This window comes from Myotis lucifugus, unplaced genomic scaffold (genome assembly GCF_000147115.1).
Source record: "Myotis lucifugus unplaced genomic scaffold, Myoluc2.0 scaffold_415, whole genome shotgun sequence".
Taxonomy (NCBI): Eukaryota; Metazoa; Chordata; class Mammalia; order Chiroptera; family Vespertilionidae; genus Myotis; species Myotis lucifugus.
Window position 1 is genome coordinate 789,194 of NW_005871463.1, and position 10,209 is coordinate 799,402.

At 39.2% G+C, this 10,209-nt stretch overlaps 1 protein-coding gene across 4 annotated transcripts in view; it reads right to left on the minus strand.

Moving 5' to 3' along the window:
- KDM2A (lysine demethylase 2A) overlaps positions 1–10,209 on the minus strand; it is an 85,665-nt gene that overhangs the window by 73,151 nt on the left and 2,305 nt on the right. The window contains exon 2 of one of the 4 annotated variants that reach the window (XM_006102510.3): positions 4,403–4,523. The exons of the other annotated variants lie outside the window; for them this stretch is intronic. The gene's annotated coding sequence lies outside the window, so the exon portion shown is untranslated. The remainder of the gene's footprint in view (positions 1–4,402; positions 4,524–10,209) is intronic. 4 annotated transcript variants of the gene reach the window in all.

A 10,209-nucleotide genomic window follows, 5' to 3' on the forward strand; every position in this document is an offset into this window, starting at 1 on the left:
CTCAGGAAAGTGTTCTCTGACACCTTCTCCCACCCCTGAAGTTTAGATCAGGTTTATATACTCTTATTGCATTCTGTACTTACCTTTGCAGCCCTTTGTGTAACTATAATTAACATTACTATTGTAAGTATTTATTTAATGTCTGACTTACCCACCAGACTATAAGCTTCATGATAGAGAGACCATGCCTGTCTTATCTCTATATCTATAGCAAGCTTTGCATGGTGTCGGACACATGGTTAAGTGCTTGCAACATTTTCTCATCCCTACCATTAATTAGGCTTTGCATTAGCTGGTCCCTCTACCTAGACCCAGATCTGGTCCCCTAAGTTCTTGAACTTCACAAAATTGGCACCTCATCACTCAAGTCATAGTTACAAAATGCCATCTTCAAAAGAAGCCTCTACTGATCACCTAATCTCAAGAAGTTATTCCCATGATACAACAATTTTAATACCCTTTTAATTTCTTCGAAATATTCAACACATCTGAAACCACAGTATAGTATTTAGAAGTCTAACAAGGCAAGCACCAAGCACAGTGCCTGCCACAGTGTAAGCATTCAACAAACATTTAAGTGATTGAATCTCCTGAATGAGAAAAGATGACATGGGGAACACCCCAAATCCATCAGCAAAACATTTACAAACTGTGCTTCAATAAAGTTGAAAATATGGCAGTATTAGCCTGGTAGGCCTGAAAGCCAGACTGCCTACTTTGAATCCTGGCTCTTTCCCTTCTTAACTGGGTAACCTCAGATAAGTTACTTAGCTGCTCTATGCCTCCGTTTCCAAACCAGTAAAATGGGAATTAGAACAAAGTGCCAATACCAAGCACATAGTGTGTTATTATCCATTAGATTGGGCTTTTCCTCCCAATGTTTCAAATACACAGGGTGACTTTTCCTTTATCTTATCCACCCCAAAAGGGCCACCATTATTCTTGTACACTGCACAACTCCAAGGACATCTTTCACATAGATTAAGACATGTGAAGAGCACCTTCTAGACCTGTGGTTCTCAACCTTCCTAATGCCGCGACCCTTTAATACAGTTCCTCATGTTGTGGTGACCCCCAACCATAAAGTTATTTTCGTTGCTGCTTCATAACTGTAATTTTGCTACTGTCATGAATTGTAATGTAAATACCTGACATGCAGGATGTATTTTCATTGTTACAAATTGAACATAATTAAAGCATAGTGATTAATCACAAAAACAATATGTAATTATATATGTGTTTTCCGATGGTCTTAGGCGACCCCTGTGAAAGGGTCGTTCAACCCCCAAAGGGGTCTCGATCCACAGGTTGAGAAACGCTGTTCTAGACTTGTGCTACATGGTGGCACCGTCCCGAGTTCCAGCAATCCTTTGTGATAATCAAAAGATTAAGATGATCAAAGAATACAAGAAACAGGGAAAGTACTTTGGAAACTTAAAAGTATTATAAAATGATCCCTATATTTGCAAATGTAAATTCTCTTGAGGTCAATGTCAGAAAGAAGGTTGGCTAGATTACTGCTCTGTGATCCAGGGCTATAAAGAGATGGAATAATAGTCAGGCTACCTTGAATTCACACTGAGGGTTACAACCAGCCCATGAGGTTGTTTCTCAGGAACAGTCATGGGTATTCAGCTGCAGGGCAATTCATAATATTTCAATATTTGCTTACGTCTAACACTGCAGCTTTTACCTCATTTTTCTATCCTTCAAAGAGAATATCAAGCCGAAGCTGGTTTGGCTCAGTGGATAGAGCGTCGGCCTGCGGACTGAAAGGTCCCAGGTTCGATTCCGGTCAAGGGCATGTACCTGGGTTGCAGGCACGTCCCCAGTGGGGGATGTGCAGGAGGCAGCTGATCGATGTTTCTCTCTCATCGATGTTTCTAGCTCTCTATCTCTCTCCCTTCCTCTCTGTGGAAAATCAATAAAATATATTTTTTTAAAAAAAGAGAATATCAAAAGGAAATTCCTTGTTGTAACATAATTATTGATCTCAAGACAGTGAATACTTATTTCGGGTATCCAAATAAATTGATCTTAGGATAAGCTGAGTAATAAATCTGCAACTGGGTTGAGGATTTGTCATGACCATGAAGTGAGCTTTGTGAAAAGTCAACAATAAAAATGCTTCATGCTTACTTTGGGCGAAGCCCTGAGAAACAAAATCTGAGAGTGCTTTCAAGATGTTTTGTGATAGACTTTAAACTCAAAGATGAACAGCAGCTAATCAGAATAATATACATAGAACTATCTACTGATTTTCAATCTTACACTATTGACATTTTGAGTCAGATGATTCATTGTTGTGGAGGTCTGATCTGTGCATGAGGATGTCTTAGCAGCATCCCTAGACTCTATTCACTAAAATACCAGTAGTATTCCCCTAATCTGACAATAAAAAATGTCTCTAGCCCTGGCCAGTATAACACAGTGGTTAGAGTGTCATCCTGCAAACCAAAGGGTCTCAGATTCGATTCCTAGTCAAGAGCACATACCTGGGCTGCAGCTTCAATCTCTGGCTCTGGTCGGGGCGTGTGCCAGAGGCAACCAATCCATGTGTCTCTCTCATATCAATATCTCTCTCTCTCTCTCTCTTTCTCTAACCCTCCCTCCCTTCCACTCTCTCTAAAATCAATGGACAAAATATCCCCCTAGCCTGGCCGATGTGGCTCAGTGGCTGAGCATCAATCTATGGACCAGGAGGTCACAACTCATTCCTGGTCAGGGAATGTGCCCGGGTTGAGGGCTTGGTCCCCAGTGGGAAGCATGCAGGAGGCAACCAATCAATGATTTTCTCTCATCATTGATGTTTCTGTCTCTTTCTTCCTCTCCATTCCTCTCTGAAATCAATTAAAAAAAATATTTTTTAAAAATATCCTCCTAGGGCAGTGATGGCGAACCTTTTGAACTCGGTGTGTCAGCATTTTGAAAAACCCTAACTTGCCCTAACTGGTTTGGATCAGTGGATAGAGCGTCGGCCTGCGGACTCAAGGGTCCCAGGTTCGATTCCGGTCAAGGGCATGTACCTTGGTTGCGGGCACATCCCCAGTGGGGAGTGTGCAGGAGGCAGCTGATCGATGTTTCTCTCTCATCGATGTTTCTAACTCTCTATCCCTCTCCCTTCCTCTCTGTAAAAAAAATCAATAAAATATATTTAAAAAAATAAAAATCATCATTCTCCCCTTTAAAAAAACAAAACAAAAAAAACCCTAACTTAACTCTGGTGCCGTGTCACATATAGAAATTTTTTGATATTTGCAACCATAGTAAAACAAAGATTTATATTTTTGATATTTGTTTTATATATTTAAATGCCATTTAAGAAAGAGAAATCAACCAAAAAAATGAGTTCGCGTGTCACCTCTGACACGCGTGTCACAGGTTTGCCATCACTGTCCTAGGGTAAGGATTAACAACAACAAAAAGGCTCCAGATACTGTCAAACTCTCTTGACTGGACAAAAATCACACCCAGATGAGGACCCCTGCTTTAAACAAATCTGTTCCAACTGTCTAAAACAGCCATCCAAGCTCTCTTCTCCCCCTTTCAAAAATCCCTCCCTCTGATCTTCCTGGGAATCCAGATTTAACCTCAGAGTCCACCTCAATTCTTCAATTGCCTTTGCCTCCAAAATCCTCAAAAATCAGTTATTATAACTCCCTCAATGACATGTCAGTACCCTTGTTAAAACCACAACTGGTGATAGACTTAATACTAGTACTCAGGGTTCATGATCCCTAATCAACCACTCTTTTCCATCATAGCACATTGCTATCCAGCAGTCATCAAGTTTTAAGTCCTTCACTGCCAACATGTCTTGCTTCCTTCCACCCCTTACTTTCCAGTTCTACTACTTATACCCCAAAGCAATGGTTCTCAAACTTTTGCATGCATCAGAATCACCTAGCTTGTTAAAACACATTTTGCTGGTCCCTAACCTCAGAGATTCTGATTTAGTAAGTATGGGGAGGATCCAAAAATGCGTGTAACTAATATGTTCCCAGATACCCAGATAATGCTTATGCTTCTGGTGAGAGGACCACACTTCAAGAACCACTGCCCTAGAGTTCAAGTACCTTTCACCTTAACAGGTAATTTATTTCAGTATTCTTCCAGAACTAAAACTGAAAAACTATTACTTCTAAAATTTTAATCAAATTACTACTCGGTTAAAAATAAGCCACAACTTACGGCTATTTTCCACACGTGGCTTTTCGTAATTGTTTAAAATGTGTGCCCAACCCTATGAACAGTGCCTCCCTCCCAAAACAAATCTACTTTTATCCTACTAATCTCATGGATATCTTCAGAATAGACCTTATAGACTTCCCACTCCATAATACAGCTTCTGCTGTCTTTACCTCCTAAAAGGCCACCCTCTTCCCTCCTCCTCTCTACCTACCTGAAGGAGGCCTTCACCACTGTATTTGCCAAAACCACGTTTGGTCACTATCTGCTGCCTTTTATCTTTATGGTTTTAAGTTTTTACCAAGTACTCACAGATAGAGAAAACCCCCAAGAACCTAAAATTTAAAACAGAAAACAATGATATGAGTGACATGCATAAATAAAAGGCCTGACATATACACAAACTACACAAATACTGGTGTTTTAATAGATTAAGTGCAATCAATTAAAAGTTCACAAAAAGAATGTGCCGATCTTTTTAAAAATATGACTAAACACCGGCTGTCGAAAATTTATACCTCATTTAGGATATTAAGCAGGCATCTGTTAGGGAAGAAAATTTTAAAGTAGAGAAAGTACTAAGTTTAACCACTTCCTACAACAGAAGTGGGTATCATTTGTTTTCTGTATGAAATGCACCACAAGAGAGTTGGTATGATGTGAAAGAAGAAACATGGGGTTCTACTCCGACCAACTATGATCTTAGTCAAGTTGATCAAGGCCTTCCCCAAGCTTCCATTTCCATAATTAAAAGAAATTAAGGTTTAAAACTATACAGTCTATCTTACAAGACTGCGTTGAGGGTACAATAAGGTAATGTATATGAAAGAACATAACCTATTAGTTAGCACATGATAAGTATTTATTGAGTTTTAACTTTTTTTTTAATGTGAAAGCCAATGCAAAAATAGTATTATTCCAAAAATAAGAAAAACAGAGCAAATTAATGAAACCTGAGTATGTCCATTTCCCAAGGAAAAAAGTTTTTTAAAGGATATAAAATAAAGAATATAAGTCCCTCAGAGTGGTATACAGTAAATGTATCAATTCCCTGACTTAATGACCTGGAGAATAAAATCACTTGCAACTTCACAACTTAAATGTTGTCTAAAAGTCAGCAAAAACTTGCCCTACTTGGTTTGGCTCAGTGGATAGAGCGTCGGCCTGTGGACTGAAGGGTCCCAGGTTCGATTCCAGTCAAAGGCACATACCCGGGTTGTGGGCTCAATCCCCAGTAGAGGGCATGTAGGAGGCAGCCAAACAATGATTCTCTCTCATCATTGATGTTTCTCTCTCTCTCTCTCTCTCTCTCCCCCTCCCCTCCCCTCTCCCTTCCTCTCTGAAATCAATAAAAAAAAATATATTTTTAAAAGTCAGCAAAAACTTTGACATACAGGGTTTAGGACAGGATTAGAGGTAGGAGAACTTAAATTCACCCTGAGCTTTTAAAGTTTAACTAGATATTTTCTTATTTTTTTCTAATGGCCCAACCATTACAGATGTGCTCATCTGGCGTGTATGTGTATTAAGCATACGTTTTTAATCTGTTATAGCTCCAGTGGTTCTCAACCTTCCTAATGCCGCGACCCTTTAATACAGTTCCTCATGTTGTGGTGACCCCCAACCATAAAATTATTTTCATTGCTACTTCATCACTGTAATTTTGCTACTGTTATGAATCGTAATGTAAATATCTGATATGCTATACAGTGGGACCTTGACTTACGAGTTTAATTCGTTCTGTGACAGAGCTCGTAACTCAAATTACTCGTATGTCAAATCATTAAAGTGAACGAGTGAGACATGTGATGCTGGGCTGATGTTGTGGCGTTCACTGTGATGTTCGCTGCGCCAACTAGCAGTGGGGTATCTGAAGCTGGCTTGTAACCCGAATTTTAGCTCGCAACTCAAAGCAAAAAATCGGCCGAGAGACGGCTCTTACCTCGAAAAACTCGTTAGTCAGGACACTCGTAAGTCAAGGCCCCACTGTATGTGTTTTCCGATGGTCGTGACCCACAGGTTGAGAACCACTGAGACTTTTGGTCCTTATGTACACTGCAAGATCCAATACCCAGATATTTTGCTTATCCCTGTGCACCAAAACTCTCCTCAATTCTAGTGGCCTATTCCTAGCACTCAAGAAAACTGGTAATACAAAAAAGTATTTATGAAGGCTTCCAACAACATAAACAAATACTTATTGAGCACTTTCTATGTTTAGACTGAGTATCTTCTTTTTTCAGGCTACTCATTGAACACTTTGTATGTGTCAGACACTGTTCAAAGCATCCAATATACACCATAAACAAAAACAAAGTCCCAACTCTCAAGGAACTTACACTAATGGAGAGAGATGCACAAATAAATTTACGTATGGTAGCTAATGACTGGTGCTCAGCAAAATAAAACAAGAGAAAATAATAGAGCTTAAATATAGTCCTTACTCTGGGTCTCCAAAAAATAATTAGATCCCTTGCCCTAGCTGGGTTGCTCACTGGTTAGAGTGTAGGCCCGCAGACTGAAGGATCTCGGGTTTGATTCCAGTCAAGGGCATATGTACGGGCATATGTATGGGGCGTGCAGGGGGCAGCTGATCAATGATTCTCTCTCATCATTAATGTTGCTATCCCTCTCTCCCTCTCCCTTCTTCTCTGAAATCAATAAAAATATAATTTAAGAAAAAAGAAAGTGATGTTAGTTGTGGGTGTCCTTTATCAAGTTAAGGAAATTTCTTTTTATTCCTACTTTGTTTTTATGGAAAGGGTTTGAATTTTATCAGATGCTTTTTTTTCTGTGCCTATTGATATGATCATGTAACTTTAAAAAAAACTCTATTGATATGTTACATCAATTAATTTTTAACATTTTTAAAAATATATTTTATTGATTTTTTACAGAGAGGAAGGGAGAGGGATAGAGAGTTAGAAACATCAATCAGTTGCCTCCTGCACACTCCCTACTAGGTATGTGCCCGCAACCAAGGTACATGCCCTTGACCAGAATCGAACCTGGGACCCTTGAGTCCACAGGCCGACACTCTATCCATTGAGCCAAACCGGTTAGGGCACATCAATTAATTTTTAGATGTTGAATTAACCTTATATTCCTCTGATAAATTCCATTGGTCATGGTATATGATTCTATTCATATGTTACTAGATTTGGTTGGTTAGTATTTTATACTTATACTAGAGGCCCAGTGCACAAAATTCATGCACAGGTAGGGTCTCTAGCAGCTGCTGCTGGGGCCTCCCTTCCCTGGCTGCAGGCTGCCAGGGCTGGGGTCTCCCTTCCCCGGCTGCTTGCTGCCAGCCAGGGCCTTCCTTCGTTCTGCTCCATCCCTGGTGGCCAGCGCACGTCAGAGCAAGCAATTGAACTCCAGAGGGGACACTCTGCATATTAGGCTTACACACACACACATACACACACACACACACACACACACTGGAGGCCCGATGCACAAAATTGGTGCAACGGGCTTGGCCCTCACAGCCACGGCAGCTTGCTTCAGCCCTCACAGCCCTGGCTTCATCTGGAAGGTCGTCCGGAAGGACGTCCGGAAGGTCGTCCAGCTGTCCAGTCTAATTAGCATATTATACTTTTTTTTATTATAGATAGATTAATAAGGGATATTGGTCTGTAGTTTTCTTGTGATGTCTTTGTTTGGTTTTAGTATCTGGGCAATGCCTCATAGGATAAGTTAGGCAGTGTTACCTCCTTGTCTACTTTTTGCAGGGTTTGTGAATAATTGGTATTAATTATTTTTTACTTATTATTTTTAAATATATTTTTATTGATTTCAGAGAGGAAGAGAGAGAAACATCAATGATGAGAGAGAATCATTGATTGGCTGCCTCCTGCATCCCTCCCCCCACCACTGGGGATTGAGCCCAAAACCTGGGCATGTACTCTGACCAAGAATCAAACCATGACTTCCCTGGTTCATTGGTTGACACTCAACCACTGAGCTACACTGGCTGGGCATTAAGCATTTACTTTAAATGCACATTATTTTGCCCCTGATTTTCTATGCAATAAGGATTACTCAAAATTGGTGTGATTTCAAAAACCTAAAAGATCATCAATTATAATTGCTAAGGACTTAACTAACATTTTAGATTAAGGAACTCTAAGATATTATGCTGAACATTCCCTATAAATGAACTTAAATGTAAATGGAGAGTCACAAACATCCAAAACTACTCCAATACTTGAGCTCCTGAAATCAAATGAAGAAAAAAAAAGTTCCATCTTTAGTACCAGTCAATGTTTCTTAATCAGGTCCTACATCTAAATTTATTAAAATACAAAAATAAATCATCTTTACCTCTGGACAATCAAATATCCACCCATCATTAAAACTGAAGTTTCTGTTCCTCTCCTCAGGTATACCAATTTGACTTGGAGATCTATCTGGCTTTATTCTAGGAATCCATACATTGAAACTACTAATGTTTTTCATCTAGCCCTGGTTGACATGGCTCAGTAGTTGGAGCATCAGCCTTTGGACCCTTGAGTTCAATTCCCAGTCAAGGACATGTACCTGGGTTGCAGGTTCATTCCTTCCCTCCCCAAGTTGATGTTTCTCTCTCCTCCCTCCCTTCCACTCCCTCTTTAAAAAAAAAAATCAATGGAAAAAATATCCTAGGGTGAGGGTTAACAAAACAAAAGTCTATGTCTTGCTTTGAAAAAGCCAAACAGGATCTATTTTGTTCATCAGTTTATTTTGTTCATTAACCAGGAAACTTAGATGCATATATGCAGTCAATGGACACAGATAATAGTGTGGTGAAGGCCTGGGAGGTGCGGGTGCTGGGTGGAGGGGGTCAATGGGGAAAAAAGACAAACTAACAATGGGGACATCTGTAATACTATCAACAATAAATATAAATTTAAAAAATAAAAATAAAATATAAAATAAAATAAAAAAGCTAAACAATATTTACCCTCTCATGTCATTTCCTACATACAAAAATAAGTTTTCTGGTTCCAGAAAGTAGAGTCAATACCCAAATCTACACATACACATCATCTTCAAAGGTACAATTCTCTTCCACATGTAATAAGTAAATAATAGTTTGGTAAAAGATAAGCCAACCTTAAAAAACTAGTTATTTCTGATTTTTTAAAAAATTACTTGTCATAAAGATGATATAAACCTATCAAATCTTACCAAATTCATCCTGTGTGCTTGAAATAGCTATGTCAGTAAAAGGATTTATTCAATCATGAATATAGCATTCTTATTAGTACCCATACAACTTTTTTTTTTTAAAGATAGGTAAAGGATCGCCCTGGCCGACATGGCTCAGTTGGTTGGAGCATCTGCCAGTGCACTGAAAGGTCACAGGTTTTATTCCCAGTTAGGGGTACTAGGTTATATGGCGGGGGGTGGGGGGGAGGGTGTCATACGGAGGCAACCAAACAATGTGTCTCTCTCACATCAATGTTTCTCTCTCTCTCTCAAATAAAATAATAATAATAATGTCTGTCTGGCATGGCTCAGTGGTTGAGCATCGACCTATGAACTGGAAGGTCACAGTTCAAGTCCCGATTAGGGCACATGCCACAGTTGTGGGCTCAATCCCCAGTGTGGTGTGTGCAGAAGGCAGCCGATCAATGATTCTCTCTCATCACTGATGTTTCTATCTCTCTCTCCCTCTCCCTTCCTCTCTAAAATCAATAAAAATACATTTTTTTTAAAAAAGATAGGCAAAGGGTTTTGAATACAAAAAAGTCATTCTTGTTTCTAAATGAGTTTAGAACATTTAGGTTCTGTCCCAAAAAATAACATGAAGTAACAGTCAACAATAGTATAGTCAATGTACTACCTGATTCAATGAAATTTGACAAATATATACTGTATGAGATCAACACAAACTTTAATGACCAAGCCAAATTGATAAACCTGTCATTTTGTCTTTCACACTTTATGTTCCATGGCCAATTACTGCAAAACAACCTAAGTTCTACACTATGACCTACTTTAAAGATAGACAAGGTGTTAAAAAAAAAAAAATGT